The 17,586-nt window shown below is 51.9% G+C and overlaps 1 protein-coding gene across 2 annotated transcripts in view; it reads right to left on the bottom strand.

The window, feature by feature from the left end:
* Nucleotides 1–17,586, bottom strand: part of GNG7 (G protein subunit gamma 7) — a 186,607-nt gene that overhangs the window by 34,419 nt on the left and 134,602 nt on the right. For both annotated transcript variants that reach the window (XM_077121233.1, XM_077121232.1), the window contains exon 3: nt 7,496–7,529. The gene's annotated coding sequence lies outside the window, so the exon portion shown is untranslated. The remainder of the gene's footprint in view (nt 1–7,495; nt 7,530–17,586) is intronic.

Below are 17,586 nucleotides of genomic sequence, written 5' to 3'. Positions count from 1 at the left end.
GGACATTTGTGGATGTAATAACTGGTGGGGGGCGGAGCTGCTGGCATCAGTGGGGGAGCCCAGGGAGGTTGCTCAGCACCCCCAGTGCCCGAGAGAGACCTCAGTACTGGGTGGGGGTCCCAGGTTAAGGGCCGCCCCAGGCCAGGAGGAGACTTCCCTTGGAAATGCATTGCTTTGGTCCCTGCTGGTCCAATTGAGAAGTGGGGCACGTCGGGGTGGCTCTCGAGGCTCTGAGCATTTGCTGTCCCCCATGCCAGGAGGGCTCAGTGCCCACTGGCTGTAAATGCAAAGGCCCGAGGGCAGCTCGCCAGGTGCCGGCACTAGTGTAAGCGTCAGGGCATCTGGGGCCGAGCCCCTAAGCGGGCGCCAATCAAACTGTGTCCAGCTGGAGGCTTGGACACCAAAAGGACACCGTGGCAAGAGCTTTCTGTTGGCCTTCTGGGTTGGAAAGGAAGTCCCAGTGGGCAGTGGCCAGGGAGTCCGAGCTTCATAAGGCCCCTGTGACAGGGTGGGTGGGGGAAGGACCCACTTTCGTATGGGGTGCCTAAAGACGTCTCCAGGAGACCAGCGGAACCTTCCAGAAAGGGGCAAGTACGGTCCCCCCACTGCTGGGCATCTCCAATGCACCAAGCGTCAACATACTGACCCCCCCCAGGGAGGGAGGGGGTCTCAACTCCCAAAGGCACAGGGTCAGGCTTCAAGCCGGGGATGGGGAATGGAGGCGCAGGCAGCCTGGACTTGAGGTGCAGAACAACTTGCAAGACCGAGTTAAGCTCTGCCCCCATCATGGCCTCTGCCCTAAGATGAGGTTTTGATGACCTGGGTGGAATATTCAGCAGTGAGAGTGATGTGCACTTCTGCTCACGCTGACATCCCCTTTTCTCAGCCTGTCCAAATTCCATGACGCCTTTTCTTGTTAATGCAGAAATGCGGCCAAGCCCGAGGCTGCCCCGGGAAGTGCTGTGGTTCTTGCTGGAAAGGGGAAATGCAGCAACCCCTGCTCTGACTCTGGATAGGATTTAGGAACAGGGGCTTGGGTCCAAACTGGCACCCAGGAAGGGGACAGGATGCACGGGGAGGAGACCTTGCAGCCCCCGCTCCGGGTGCAATCTCACTGAATCCTCATGCGCTTCAGCTGCAAAGCCAGCGGTCACAGGGCTGGGGGAGCTCACGGGGCAAGGGGCAGAGCATGGTTTCCAGCTGCATGCAGCCGTCCGCCGAGTCCTCCAACCCCCTGGGAAAGGATTCTGCTGGGAGGCAGCTCCTTGGCCCTCGAGACTCCCGAAGAGACTGTGGCCTCAGTGGACCCTGGACTGTGGTCTGGGGAGAGGCCGAGCAGAACTCCTAGCTAAGCCAGGCCTGCACTCTTGACCTGGAGAAGCTGCGAGACAATAAACGGGTGTTGGCTGAAGCTGTGAAGATGGTGGTTGTTTTGATCTGCTAAAGCTGCTGGAATGCAATATACCAGAAATGAGCTGGGTTTTGTAATGGGGATTTATTAGCTTACAATTTACAGTTCTTTGGCTGTGAAAGTGTCCAACTCTAGGTATCAGCAGGATGATACCTGGACTCTGAAGAGAGGCTGCTGGCATCTGGGACACCTGTCACATGGGAAGGCACAAGGTGGTGTCTGTTGGTGCTTCCCTCCTGGGTCTCGTCACTTCCAGCTTCTGGTCTCAGTGGCCCCCTCTCTCAGCTTCTTTGGGTGCTTCTCTGAATTTGATCTCTTAGTTTCTGCATGTCCTTTTACCCTCTCATAAAGGACTCCAGTAAAGATTAGGATTCACTTTGAATGGGCTGGGTCACATCTCCATGGCAATACCCTAATCAACAGGTCCCACGCACAACAGGTTTGCACCCAGAGATGGATTAAAGGAACGTGGTCTCTTTGGAGGGACATAACAGCTCCAAACTAGCATATTGATAGCATGTCATGCAGCAAGGGATGTGCCTCTCACTGAGAGAACCCAGGCCTATGGGGCCGACGAAGGGGAATATGGCCTGAAGTGGCTGCCGGGAAATTCTCCTGTTTCATCTTAACAAGTGCTGTGTAAACTGGGTCTCCCAGTCCTGAGTTAATCTAGTTGATGATAAACATAATCCCTACTCCTGACCCTAAACCATGGTCTAAATGCTCACTCCTATAAAACAGAACTACACAACTATGTGCCTTGCTTTGAGGAGCCGGTCCGAGACCCGGCGGGTGGCAGGACCCTGGAAGGACTCTGGGACCCCGCCAGCTGCAGCTGCAGCCCCGGCCCCTGCTGTGTAGCAGGCAGCAAGCCACGCGGCCTAACAAAGAAACCTGCTGATCGGTCATGTTTGAGCTGAGTGGCTGTTTCGAAGTGAAGACATTCACGGTCATGCCACGCTTTGTTGCATCTGTGTGATTCACCATCCACTTGTATCCTGGATGGTGCAGATTACTGGATGTGGGAGGCGTCTCTGCCATGCCAGCTGCCTCCGGAGACCAGAGACGGGGCAGGGGCCGTGTGTTAGTTTCTCAAATGCTGTCAGAATGTGATATGTCAGAAATGGAATGGCTTTTTAAAAGGGAATTTAAATAAAGTTACAAACTTACATTTCTAAGGAAATGAAAGAGTCCAAATTAAGGTACCACCATAAGGTAAACTTCACTTAAGAAAGGCTGATGGGCCAGGAGCACCTCTGTCAGCTGAGAAGTCACGTGGCTGGCATCTGCTGGTCCCTTGCTCCTGGGCTCCGTTGCTTTCAACATTTGTTCCTGTGGGGGTTCCTCATTTTGCTTCTCTGGGGCTGACTTTCACCTCTTGGCTTCCCTTGGCTCTCTCCAGGTTCTGGCTTGCTTAACATCTCATGGTGACATCTGCTGGGCCCCAAGCATCTCCAAACATATCCATGACTGTGTTCTCCACCTGTGGGCATCTGTGTCAGCTCTGGGCTCTTTTGGCCCTGAGGCTTGCCATTTCTGAGGTTTCTCAAAAATGCTTCCTCTTTTAAAGGGTTCCAGTTAACCAATCAAGACCCACCCGAAATGGGTGGCGTCACATCTCCATCATCAAATCAAAAGGTCATACCCGCAACTGGGCATGCCATATCGCGGTGGAGGTAATCTAATCAAAAGTGTCTAACCTACAGTATTGAATCAGGAAAAGAAGAAACGGCTGCTCCACAAAATTGGATTAGGGTTCAAACAGGGCATTTCTGGGGTATGAAATACTTTCACACTGGCACAGGCTGGATCGCCTTCCTGCATTTAGCCACTTGCTGCCTGCATTATTTATTTATTTATTTATTTATTTTTCCAATGGGGAGGCACCAGGAATCGAACCTGGGTCTCCGGCATGGCAGGCGAGAATTCTGTCACTTGGCCCCCATCCTACCACCCACTGCCTGTCTTTTTAAACCTCGAAGGATGTCCCTTCTGCATTCGCCTCAGTATGTCTACAAAATGTCAGGATGTTAGGGAAGCTAGGAAAGAAAAACAGAACAACTTGCTACAATCCTGCCACTCTTGTATAACCCCTGCTGGTTCCCTGTGCCCTTTTGCTTTTTAAAGGTGCCTCCTCGGCTCACCTTTTGGCTGAACTCCTGGCTGTCAGCTGCTGTCTCACCCCCCAGCCCTGGGAAGACCAGTGATGGCCCCTGAGGGCTCTGCAAAGGCTCTGCCCAGCTGGGCAGGTGGCAGGGGCAGCCGGAGAGACCACCAGGGGCTTTGCAGTTCCAGCCCTGGCCCCACTGCTGACTCGCCACTGGGCCTGGCCAAGACTTCCGGCCACTGAGCCTCAGTTTCCCCACCTATAAAATGGGGACAGTGAGGCCAGCTACCCAGGTGAGGCAGACTGGCCAGGCCACAGCAGGTGCCCGATAGATGACTGCAAAGTCATCAAGGGAATCTGCAAACGGACATGCACAGGTGGGAGCCGTGGGTGGGGAGGAAGGCAGACAGCGGCGGGCTGAGTGGCTGAGCTGCCAGGGAGCAGGGCCAGCGCCTGGCTGGAACTACGTGATGTTACCTGCTGGGTTTTTTGGGCATCCCTGCTGGCAGGTGCCCCAGCCCAGAGCCCTGACCCCTACGCATGTCCACGTGCCCTGATGCCCAAGCCCAGTCCAGGGCAGCTCCATTCTACCTGTTGCCTGGCTGTCAGGGCAGGAGACTGCACACAGCAACCCACGTGTAGATGTGCGTCCCAGAAGCCAGGGAACCCCCCAAGGCCCCGCGGGGCCTCCTCCAGGTAACTGAGCTCTGGGCTCTTCGGTGGAATGGACACGGATCCGTTCCTTGCTCATGGAGTGCCTGGAAGGATTCAGATGGGGCATGGCTGTAGTCACTGTCACTGTCAGGTGTGTGGTGACCAGAGCGTGTGGGGCCTTGGTCTCCAACGCAAAATTTAAGAGGGCGCCAGAAATCTCAGACATTGATTAATCATACCATAATATAATATATATATATATGTATTTGCATTTTTTTATGCTGTATGGTGGGGGTCACATTTCATCATTTTTCCACGTGATTCTCCCGTGATTGCAGCACCGTTGAATTTTTTCTTCAAAAAAATTTTTTTAAGAATTTCAAAAGCAAGAATTCTACCATTGAACTACAGTTGCACACCTGCCCCCCATTTTTTCTTTATCAGAGAAGTTGTGGGTTTACGCAACAGTCATGCATAAAATGCAGGGTTCCCACAGAACACCCATCAACACCGTGCATTGATGGGACCATTTAGTAACGTAGTCTTTTTAAAAGAACAATCAAAATTACTTGCAAAATATCCATGACGGACAAAATACCAATATTTTAATTAAGGCCCAAGACTGACTTTTATTAGGCAAAACTTTGAAAATTTATAAACACTCTATACCCATCAAGCAAAAACTCTACCCCCAGCCTCCACCCGACCCTGGCCCCGATCCCTTCTACTCTACCATCTGTTTCTGTGAATTGCCTATTTCTAGATATTCCATATAAATGGAATCAGGTAATATTTGCTCATACGTGTCTCTGCTCCTTTCATTCAACATGCCTTCAAGTTCTCTGTGCTGTGGTGTGGGTCAGGATTTCACTCCTTTCTATGGCCAAATGATAGGCCACTGGCCGGCCAGACCACACTGGGTTTCTCCGCTGTCCGTGGATGGACACTCGGGTCATTTTTGCTTTTGGGCAACTGAGAATCGCACTGCTGTTGTGGTCTGGAGGGGCTGGGATAAGGGTGAAGTAGTTCTTCCTCTATTGGATATTTTGACCATTGGCTCACCACAGATTTTTTTTTTTTTTTTTGCATTAATTCTGATTTTTAAAAATCATCCCAGTAAAACAGGACTTACGCGATGACTGGGTTACTTGGTGTTCCCTGAGATTGTGTCCTCGAGACAAGTGCCTTGCTCGCCTCACCCTAGACTGCTGCGTCCAGCTTACGGTGCTTGAAGGCTGCACAGAGTGGAGGGCCAGCAACCTCGGGGGCCAAATGAGGCCCAAGAAGTGAGAACTTCAGGGAGGTGAACTTTGATTTACTAGCATGGCAAAATGGCGGCAACTGCCTTCTGTCTGCCCTCCATTCCCCAACCACTCCCCTCCCCGCCTGCAGCCTTGGGGGTCAGGCATGTATTAGCCCAATTTGGAATGACCTATCTGAGGGCACACCCTGGTCAGTGGCAGGGACACAGATCTAAGTGGCTCAAAGGTCGTAACCATTCCAATCCACTGTGCCGTCGCCCAGGGATGCAAGGAGTGCCCCGTGCTTAGAGGCATGCAACGCTTGGGTGCCTTTGACTCTGTTCAGGCATGGCTGACTCCTGGTTCTGAGCCACAGGGGTGGGGAGGGAGGGGGCACACGGATAACAGCCCACGTTCCCCACAGAGGCTCATAACGGTCAGCAGGGATAGAGCGGCCCCAGCCCCCACCTCCAGGAGACTGCAGGTCACAGACATGTCTCTGTGGGTGGATGTGGCAGGGTCCGTAGGGACAGGGAAGTCTGAAAAACAGCTCCCACAGGAAGATGTTAGGGGAGTGGAGAACAGACCCTTAAAGTGCCTCAAAATGACCCTGTCCCAAGAAGGAGCTGGGCTGGGGCATGGGGAGAGGGTGCTGGTGCTCTCTGGCTTCTCTCTGGTTCAGGGGGGCTGTTCTCTTGACACTCTTGGCTCTGACTTAGCAGTCGATGTCCTCTGGCCATGAAGGGCACACAGAGTCAGGATTTGGGGGGGCTTTCATGACCAGCTGCTCCAGGCCGGGTCTCCAGGATGCTTCTAGCAACACCCTCACCCCTTGGAGCCTTATCGTCAGCCAAGGTGTATGGCACAGCCATGTGCTCAGGCGTCAGATGCTGAGTTCCATTCATATCTCCTTATAGTACTGGGAAGCAGGCACGGGGACATTCTAGTCCAGATCCAGTCAGCGTGCAGATAAGGATGCCACCCCAGAACCAGCCCTCCCTCCACCTCATCAGCCAGCCCTGCAGGCAGGTGCCGCCCGAACCTCCCAACAAAGTGCCCCGAGATGGTCTCAGCATAGAAGCCCATTCCAAGCACACCAAATGTCCTCACCTAAGAAATGCTTCCTGGTTCCTCTCTCTTCCCAAATTAATCACGGAAAATGTGGAAATTAAATGACAAATGGGTCAAAGAAGAAACTGCTAGGGAAGTTATTGAATACTTTGCAAGGAACGGAAATAAAAACTTGACATGTCAAAACTTATGGGATGCAGCTGAAGCAGCGCTCAGAGGGAAATTTATAGCCAAAAGCACCTACGTTGAGAAAAGACGAAAGTGCTCAAACTGATAACATAACTTTACACCTTAAGTCACTAGAAAAAAGGAGAGCAAATGAAACCCAAAGCCCCTAGAAGGAAGGAAATAACATGGATTGGACAGAGATAAATGGCATAGAGAATTGAAAAATGACAGAAAGAATTAACAAAACCCAAAGTTGGTTCTTTGAAAAGAGCAACAAAATGGACAAACCTCTAGCCAGATTGACAAAGAAAAAAAGGAGAGATGATGCAAATAAATAAAATCAGAAACGGAAGCAGGGACATTACTACCGACCTCACAGAAATTAAATGGATTATCAAATAGCACTATGAAGAATTGTATACCAACAAATTAAATAATCAAGCTGAGATGGATAAATTCCTAGAAACACACAAACTACCAAAACAATCAGGGCTTCACCTTCAACCCACGTTTATGAGACACCCTACTCCGATTCTGTTATCAGGCTCTGTGTTTTTATACCCCCAGCCCCTTTTAATCTTTGTGACAGTCCCATGAGGCAGGGAACATTATTTCCATCATGGGGAGATGAAAGAAGTCTGGCCAGGGGTGACAGAGCTGGTGTGTGGTAGATTTGTGAGTGGAACTCACGTTATCTGGCTCTAAGCCCAAAAGTCCTTTCCTGATGACACAACCTCCCCATGTGTCATGTGCAAATAAAACATGTGGCTTGTTTGTTCCTCTTTCTAAAAAAAAGAAACTAAGAGAATCCGAGTTCGTGAAGTCAGATGTAACGCTACATACCTTTTTCAGTTTTCCCGGGAAGCACCGCTCTACCCTGTTTAAAAAGGAGAGGGAGAGAGAGAAAGGGAAAAGCAGTTAAAGATTTTTTACTTCCCTGGGATCCAGACACCTAGCTTTGGCTTTTCTTGGCTAAATATTTTGTTGTCACCAAAAGAAAGTGGTACAATGGTTAGAAAGGGCTGTGGACTCTGACCTTGGGCTCTTGGGAGAGGCAACGAGGTTTCTTTTAGAAAAAAAGTAAAAATGCTCTCCCAGAGCTTGCAGTATTCCATCTCAGAGCACTGCAGTCCCAACCTGAGTTACAGTCAAAGTCCAGGACGTAGGACAAACAAAAAAGAAAAAAAAAAAAAAGAGAGAAATTTTTTTTTAAAAATTAAAAAAAAAAAACAAAAAGGCTTAGGAACCAAACATTACGATGTAATGCTTTGTGTTTTTCCATCTCCGCTTTCTGCTTTTGCGGAGGCCACGTGCCGGGGGCAGAGGGAGAAGTGGAAAATGCAGGCTCGGGGGGCACACCAATTAACCCCGGATGGAAGGAATGACAGGTATATGGGGCCAGGAAGGCCGGAGGTCAGTGGGACGGGAAATAAGGCTCCGGGATGGGGCCCAGAATGGGGCAGGCTTAGGCACACGAGTGAAACCCCTGCCCCCCGTGCAACCCCACTAGAGAAGGACCAACACTGCTCGGGGGGCCCCCAGGGTGTATGGCTGGCAGGGGTCCTGGGGGGCCCTCAGGAGGCAGTCTCATTGAAAGAGATTCTTCCAGAAATGGGAAGGACAGCTGGGATCATTTCTTCTTGGTGGGAGACCAGGTCTTTCTGGGGGAACCCAGTTTACATGGATGGGGTGGGGGTGGGGAGGCAGTCCCTGGCATCCCGAGTTTCTAATCTGCTCCATTTGGGGATGGCTGCTGTCCTGGAATGGACCAATGGGCCATTCTGTGTGGGCCCCATTTCTGGTTGCAAGCTGCAGAGGCTTCCCCACATGCCCCTGAATTTAAGCACCTCATCTTTCGTGTGCCTCTCCTGTGCTCTGCATGCACCCCCAAAATCTTGTCTTCCCATCTCTGCTCATGCCAGCACCCCGTGCCTAGACAGACTGCCCTTCCTGGTTCATCTGGCACTCCAAACCAGCTCCCGATGGCCGCAGTAAGCTCCCACCCGCCCCCTAAGTCCAGGATGTGATGTGTCCTTCTTTGTGGGTGGCACCCAAAGTGGGGTGTCACCATAGGGCTACTCCTTGAGACTATGCACGGCTCCCCAGCCCAGGCCGGCCCACCTAGCTCGTGGCTAGGGAGCTGGGAGAGGGGGCATGGAGGCTCACACCCTGGCTCCAGCTCACGGTCCCTGTAATTGGGTGGGGCCATGTGACCCCGCTGAGCTCAAGTCTCCCCAGCAAGACGGGGATAAGGATAAGGAAAGACGCTTCCTCGTGGTTTATCCTGCTGCAATCGGCTCTCGGTGGAGGGTGCATCACTCAGGGTTCTCTAGAGAGACAGAGGCAACGGGAGACATCTGTCGATACGAGATTTCATAAAAGTGTCCCATGTGGCTGTGCAGATGCACGAGGCCAAATTCCATAGGGCCAGCCACTTGTGTGGCAACTTCACCGGAGGTGGCCGATGAATTCTCCAGGAGGGGCTGGCTGGCTGAGGAAGCAAAAGCTCTCTCTTTCTTCTCCTTTAAAAGTCTCCAGCTGGTTGGGTTAAACCCAACCGACTGGATTCTCTTGCGGCAGAAGACATGCCCTTTGTTCATTGTAGATGCAATCAGCCACAGAGGCAATCAACTGGTGATTTAAGAAACCAGCCCTCTGGCTGATCAACTAGCCACGAACTGTCCGGGCAGTGACAGTCAGGCCAGGGCCTGCCTGGCCAGATAACTGGACACATCACCTGGCCACGCTGACACCTGAACACAACCGTCCCAGAAGGTCAAGAAGTGAGCCCTGAGTCTTGGTGGTGGAACGCGATGGCCTATTTCTCCTCCATCGGACTGACCAGCACGGGTGCATTCAGCAGCTTCCAAGGTGGCCCCTGTCTTAGTTTCCTGTGGCTGCTATAAAAAAGCATCTCAAGTGGGCAGCGCAACCATGGCTCAGTGGCAGAGTTCTCACCTGCCCTGGGTTCAATTCCCGGTGCCTGCCCATGTCAAAAAAAAAAAAAAGGAGAAAGAGAAAGACACCCCCTAAATAAATAATAGGGGGAACAAATGTTAAAATAAATTGGGTAGATTGAAATGCTAGTGATCAATGAAAGGGAGGGGTAAGGGGTATAGAAAAAAAAATAGGGGAAACAAAGTCTAAGATCTATTGGGTAGACAGAAATGCCAGCAGCCAACGAGAGGGTGGGTAAGGGGTATGGTACGTATGAGTTTTTTTTCATTTTATTTCTTTTTCTGAATTGACGCCAATGTTTGAAGAAATGATCATGGCGATGAATATACAACTACGTGAAAATACTGTGAGTTACTGATTAGATCCCAGGAATGGAATGATCATATGGTAAGAATGTTTGTGTTTGTATGTTGTTATGTTTAAAAAGAATAAAAAATTTAAAAAACCCTATAAAAACTTAAAAAAACAAAAAACAAAAACCCAGAAATCGAACATCTCCCAGCGCTGGGGGTGGGAAGTTTGACGTCCACATGAGGCCACGTCCTCGTAGCCTTTCCCTGCCCCTGGCGGTGGCTGCCTCCCTCCAGTCTCTGCCTGCCACTCCGTCCCGGGGCCTTCTCTGTGTCTGTCTGTCTCTATGTCCAAATGTCCTCCTCTTCTTATTGGGACCCCAGTCCTAATGGATCAGCGCCTCCCCCCTCCACTGTGGCTGCATCGTAGCCAATCCCATCTTCAAAAATCCTATTTCCAAAGAAGGCCCCACTCACTTGCACAAGTCTCTTCGGGGGACACGGTTTAACCCATAACAGCCCCCACAAACCCACCTCCTGGGATTCCCACCCTTGTGTAACCCTTCCGTATGGGGCAGGACACATGATTTGTTTTTTGTTTTTATTTTTGTATTTTTAGCTCTTTTCTTTTTTTTTAAATTCTATTTGTGTGCGTGTGTGTGACTTGCTTTTAAACCAAAGGAATTCTCCAACATGGCGGGGATGCCACTTCCGTGACTAGGTCACAAGGCTCTCCCCTGCTGGCTCTGCTGTCATATCACGGAGGCCCACGAGGTGAGGAATCAGAACTCTCCACCCAACAGTCCAAAAGGAATAGGCTCCTTCCCCGGTGGTACCTTCAAATGAGACCCCAGCCCTGGCCAACGCCCTGACTGCAAGAGACCTAGATGCGGAGGCCCTAGGTCAGCAACTCACAGGCCCCGGGACCACAGAAACCGGGAGATAATAAACGTGCATCATTTCACACTGCTAAATTTCTGGTAGTTTGTTACGCAGCAAGAGCTGACTAATACACTGCGTCGGAGTGGGGCTGACAGATGCTCTGCTGCGGTGGAGCTGTACCTTTCTGGTTGGGCTCCTGGTGGTGTCAGCAGGAACACACACAGCTGGGGCACCCCCTCCCGGCTTCCCTGCACTATACTTTTGCCCTTTGGTCAGATTGAGCCATGGGGCCCAGCAGAGGGGCCTGGAGGTGTGGGGGAGGAGCTAGGACATCTGCAGCCCTGACAGCTCTTATGGAAAGGAATGTGTGCCAGGCAGTGGGGACGAGTGCCTCCTTAAGGCTCAGCATTTTCCTTCCAGCCTTTGTTTAGGTTTCGTGGCAAGGGGACGGTCACAGAACCCCTTGGGGTTCCATAGGGGCCTAATCACGGAGCCTCGGGAGCTTTTATTCCTCAGCTGGCCAACATGCTCGTCAGGAAATGCAGCCTGTCCCTAGAGTCCCAAGCCCAGAACACGGACACCTGAGGAGGATGGGGTCCCCAGCCAGTTGTCCCTGTCTCCTGCAGTCCCTCGGGACTGCAGCCTGGGGGTTCTGGTCGTGGGCTCTGTGGCCCTGGGATCAACATCAGACAGATGGACAGACAGCACTGGGTTTGGCCGTGCTGCAAAAAGTGCATACCTTGAGTGGTGGATTTCATTTCTAGAGAAGTAAGCAGGGGGTTGCGGGTCTGGGGGCCGGCGAGGGAGGTAATGAGGGGGCTGGGGAGGAGAGATGAGAAGGGAAATCCAGAAGGGGAGTCCCTAGAGACAGCAGGGATCTCGAGGCCAACAGCACTGACCCATTTCACGGGCACACCCAGGCCTTACCCTCTGGCTTCTGGGTCCTCAGCGAGCATCACTGATCTACGTGGCGTCGGCTGGACGAGTGTCCCCTGATCTGTGGATGAGGCTGGGTGGGGCCCTGTGCACAGCAGGGAGCCTCTGAGCACCTGCTTTTTAGTTTTTTGCTTTTTAGTTGACATTTAGGGCTAACAGAGCACCTGCTACATGCCGGGTCCAGGCTTGGTCATAAGCCAGGTCACAGATGTCTCCAATGCCCAGCGTCCCCCAGGGGCAGAATCACCCCCAAATGAGACCACAGACCCCCCCCCCCCAAGACACCCTGCGTTCTACAATCATCTGACCGGCTGATGTCCCGGGAGGCTGCACCCATTTAAATATACGAACTGAGTTGGGGGGAGAAGAGATGAACCCCAGAAGTTGGGGGGCTGACCTGGTTTATACCATCTCACCCGTCAGGAGTTTATTCTGGGGTGTAGGGTGAGCTGGGATCCAGCTCAGTTGTTTTAAAATAATTTATGCAGGGTTTCCTCACAAAGCACAGCTGATGTTTGGATCTAGGTCTTTCTCTTGGGTAGGGGGCATCCAGGGCATCGGGGGTGCTGAGCAGCCCCCCTGGGCTCTCCCCCACTCCCACTCGATGCCAGCAGCAGCCCCCTCCCCAGCCCTGACAACCACAGAGGTCCCCAGACCCAAGCCCGTGTCTCCTGGGGTTGTGAGGTCCAGGCTGGCCTGGATGAGCTCTGCAGCCCTCCTGAGCAGACCCAAGAGACAGAGTCTTCAGTGCAGGGGCACCCCTGGGCACGGGGGACCCCATTAAGATACAGAGCCGACCCGGTGGGCCAGGGCAGCCCAGACTCTGCCTTTGCCAAACGTTCTCAGGTGTGGCTCCTGCCACACTTTGAGAGCCCGGGGTCTGGGAGGACCCCATCCCAGGGGCCGCATCCACAGGGGGCTTGCCCTGGTGATGTCCACAGGAAGTCCCTGACCCCTGGCCTCTCCGCAGGCCAGCCCACCCCTCTTCCTTTACAAACATGGGCTGTTTCCACAAACCGGTGGGTTTTTTTCCACCTACGCAAAGGGCGGTGGCTGCACTGCCAGCCTCCCGGCCCAGACCCAGGGTCTGATGAGGGGATTTCAGAGGCTGGAGGGAGGAGAGGGGAGCCTGAGGTCAGGGCAGGAAACCTCCCACCCCGCAGCTCCACAGGGGAGCGCCCTCGGGGGCAGGGAGGTGGAGGCTGCAGAGGGTTCCTGGGAGCACAACTGACATCGGGGCGGGTCCTTCTCTGCTGGGGGCTCCTGGGCACTGGGGGTGCTGAGCAGCCTCCCGGGGCTCCCCCCGCCCGGTGCCAGCAGCACCCCCTCTCCAGTCATGTTTACAACAACCAAAAGGTCTCCATTGTTGCCAAGTGTCGCGAGGCACAGAATCGTTCCCAGACCAGAAACCAGACCTTAGGGAAGGGCTGAGCCTGACATATACACAGACACACACACACACACACAGACACATACATACACACATGTGCATGCATATACACACATATACTGTGCATGTACACACATGCATACATATACACACAACACACAATACCGTACACACACAAACATACACACACGCACACACACACTGGTCCTGGCTGGGGATAGCTCCTCCTGAGTCTGAGGCCGGCAGAACCCCTTCTCCCCAGAAAGCTTCTCCAACACTGATGCCCCAAGCCCTCGTGGGGAGACAGAGGTCCCCTGCCGGGCGGGGACACAGAGTGCTCGGCGGATGTGGGGTGCGCAGGGCTCTACCCCTTGCCGTGGCCTCCGTTGGTCTCTCCTTAGTGTCAGGATCTCTGGGAGCCCTGAGTCCCCTGGTAGGTGAGGGGACAGAGCGTTCACTCCGCTTTACCTCCATGGGCTCACAACAGGGATCCCTGACCCCGCATCAGAGGGAGGGGGATGCAGAGAGATGGGGAGCTGCTTGGGACCTGACTCCTTCCCCCTGGTCCCCGTCTCTCCAGATTCTGGGCCTGTAAAGGAGACAGCGCGACCCTCCAAGGGTGCTGGGGAAGGCGGGTCTTGGCGGGGCAGAAAAGGGGAGCACGCCCCCGCCGAGGCCGTGAGGCCCAGGGTGGATGGTCCCCAGCTCCTGGTGATTGCCGTGGCTGCACTCCAAGCCTCAGTTTCCCCATCTGTCAAATGCTGAGATCCCAGGGCCTGGCAGTCCCTGAGGGCTCAGCAAACATGGCAGATGACTGCGGGCATCCAGGCCTTGGGCCTCCCGGCCACCCCCCCTACCCCTGCCCCAAGTCCGGCCTCTGCTGTGCCTGCTTTACTTCGGCAAGGGCCAAGGATGGGGGGAAGTGGGGCGTGGAGGCTTCTCCCTCCAGGTGGGAAGATTCGCTCCCTGGGGACAAAGGAGAGGCGAGGGACTCTAGCTGTCCCCACACCAGCACCGAGGTTCGGGGCTGCCACCTGCCGTGGGGGTGGCTCTGGCAGAACAAGTGTTGCAGCCAGGAGCAGGGAGGGCTCTTCTGGGATGGGAACCCCCCACACCACCCCCAACCCTGCGGTAAGGATGGAGGTGTTCCTGCCATTTTGGTTTAAACCAGAGCTGGCAGGACCAGGGCACCCCCAGGGACGTCCATGCCCCAAACCCCAGAACCTGAGAATATGTCCAGTTCACGGCAAAGGGGGACGAAGGCTGCAGGTGGACCTGAGGTTGCCAATTTGCTCAACCCCAGCCACGGAAATTCTCCTGGATTATAGGGGTTGGGGTGGGGGAAGGTCAATGTCATCACAGGGACCTAACAAGAGGCAGACAGGAGGATCAGAGAGAGAAAGAGAGATCGGAAGATGCCCCGCTCCCGGCTTTGAAGGAGAAGGAGGGGCCCATGAGCCCAGGGATGCAGGCAGCCCTGAGATGCTGCAAAGAGAGAGAAAGCGGCTCCTCCCGGGGGCCCTGCCGACACCTGGATTTTTGCACTGTGTGCTATGGTAAGTTTGAGCGTCATGAAGCGGCTGGGTTTGTGCTGGTCTTTTTACGGCGGCGGAGGAGATTTGCACGGCTTCCTTCTTGAGACTGGCTGTCACAGTCACTTCACCCCCGCAGGCGCCCGCTCCGTCCGACTGTCCCATGGAAGTGGTCCCTTTGGTCGCCCACCCACCACCTCTCCTCCGTTTGCTTTTGCCCACCTTTCCCTCGTATGGTATGCCAGGGATGTTCCTAGAGTCTGGAACATTCCGGGGCCCCCAAGGAAGGGGCTTCTGTAAATATTTGTTGGAGAAAGGGCCACGGGGGCAAATTGTGCAACCTAAAAGCAGGGGTTTTTTCTTTCTTTCTTTCTTTTTTTTTTTTAAACTTTTATTTATTTATTTATTTATTAATTTTTTTACATGGGCAGGCACCAGGAATCAAACCCGGGTCCTCTGGCATGGCAGGCAAGCATTCTTGCCGCTGAGCCACCGTGGCCCGCCCTTTTCTTTCTTTCTTTTTAATTTTCTTGAAAATAATTCAGGCTGGGATTTTTTTTTTTTTTTTTTGCCTTTTTGGACTTTTATTGGGATTGAATTGAATTGATCGATTATTTTGGGGAGCAATGGCATCTTTACAATAGGTAAGGCTTTTAATTCAATAACTTGGCATTTCTAGACATTTATTTAGGTTGTCTTAATGGCTCTCAATGTTTTATAATATATATTTTCTGTAGAGGTCTTTTATTAGATTTATTTAAAGTTATGCCATACTTTTTTTGTTGCTGTTGTTCAAAGTCATTTTTGTAAAACTTTTTTATTGTATAGTTTAACATATATACAAAGCAAAGATAAAAAAGCAATAGTTTTCAAAGTACTCTTCAAAAAGTGGTCACAGGACAAATCCCAGAGTTTGACATGGGCTACCATACCATCCTCTCCGATTTTTCCTTCTAGCTGCTCCAGAATATAGGAGGCTAGAGGGCTCAAATACTTTTTTAATCATCACAATCAACTTTTTTTTCCTTCTTTTTTTGTGAAAATAACATATATACAAAAAAGCTATAAATTTCCAAGCACAGCACCACAATTAGCTGTAGAACGTATTTCAGATTTTGACGTGGGTTATAATTTCACAATTTTAGGTTTTTACTTCTAGCTGCTCTAAGATACTGGAGACTAAAAGAGATATCAATTTAATGATTCAGCTTTCATATTCGTTTGTTCAAGTCCTAACTTTTATGTATAATTCCACCATCACATACCTCTTATCGGGGTTATTTGGGCTATGGCAATTCTAAATTTTTCCTGTTGGAAGGGTCTGTTACTAATATGGGGTAGGGAGACGGAACTGTCTGATGTTCTGGAGAGGCTGGGCTAGGTTTCAGGACTTACCTGCGGCAGGGACTAGGGACCCATCTGGAGGTTGTAGGTTTCTGTATGCCATACTTTTTTGATGTTTATCTTTAAAATTTTTCATTTTTATTGTGGCAAATGAATTTTGCATTATTCTTTATATCCAATAATCTTGCTAAAGGCTCTTATTGACTCTAATGACTTATCCCTAGATTTTTTATTTTCCATTTTCACATTCATATAATCGGAAGATAACAATTGCCTTTTTTCCCTATCCCTATACTTTGTTTTTTGTTTTGTTTTTTTTTTAACTTTTATTATTACATAGTATAACGTATATACAAAGCAAAGAAATAAGAAAGCAATAGTTTTCAAAGCACTCCTCAACAAGTGGTTACAGGACAGATCCCAGAGTTTGTCGTGGGCCACCATAAGATCCTCTCAGATTTTTCCTTCTAGCTGCTCCAGAATAGAGGACGCAGGCTGGAATTTTGTAAATTATTGCTGAGATGTCATCTACATCCTCAGACGTTTGAACCTGTGACGCTCTACGGAGTGGCTATGCACTCCCTGTGGCTGATGGAAACCCTTCTTGGTAATCACCCCCATTTGACATTCGTGATGGGGGCTGAGGAGAAGGTGAACAAAATAGAGAGGGGTCTGGGAGTGATGTGTCCCACGGGGGGCCCTGGGCGGTGCCTCGGGACATCTGGGGGGCTGGCAGAAGGGGTCCAACCCCCCCACAATGCACAGGACGCCCCTACCCCAGAGAAGGATCCAGCCAGCAATGTCCATTTGCAGGGGCTGGGGGTGGGGGTGGGACCCCTGATTTGGATCAGCCTCACAGCTGGCCCCTTGGCTTATTGTTACTCTCTCTCTGTGGCCTTATCTGAACCCCTTCCTCTTTCCGGGTCTCAACTTTCAGCTGCAAAGAGCCCATGAGGGGCCTCTCTCTCCTAGAAGGATTTAAAAATAGGTCACCAGCTTTAAAAACAAGCAAACTAAACTCTCAGAAAGGCCTGAGAGAAACGCACCCCCCCTCCCATCCCCGTCCTGGGCAGGAGAAATAAACAGGAAGCGCTGCTGCTGATTTTCACCAGTGTTTCTGGGGAGACCCCCTTTCTTAGACACCTCCGCAAGGCGCCTTTTGCTTCTCAGAAAGAAACTGGGCTCCGGGGTTAGTGATGATGCCCTGCAGACTTGGAGGGCTCAAATCACAACCAGAATCTTGAATCAGGGTGAAATCCCAGAGGGCTGTTCCTTTCCATTGTCAGTTCATGGGGAGCCCCCCCACCCCCTCCTAACACGGCATCCCGGCCTTTCACAGCTGCAGGGAAATGCACAGTTGAATTCCCGTTTTTTCTTTTTAAATGACCAATAAACATTATTTTTGTTCGGTTGAAAGCTACCGTCATTTTCTCCCCCTCGGTGCTGAGGGTATTTGGAGCTGGGTCATTTTATGGGGTGGGGGGGCGTCCTGGCTCTGCAGTGGGGGGGGTTATTGAGCAGCCTTCCTGGGCTCCCCCACAACCGACCTGATGCCAGGAGCAGCCCCTCCCCATCCAGACAGGGCAGCCACAAATGTCCCCA

The sequence above is a fragment of the Tamandua tetradactyla genome, chromosome 11 (genome assembly GCF_023851605.1).
Source record: "Tamandua tetradactyla isolate mTamTet1 chromosome 11, mTamTet1.pri, whole genome shotgun sequence".
NCBI classification, from domain to species: Eukaryota; Metazoa; Chordata; class Mammalia; order Pilosa; family Myrmecophagidae; genus Tamandua; species Tamandua tetradactyla.
Note: the sequence above shows the minus strand (reverse complement) of the source record. Positions and strands in the feature narration are given on the sequence as shown.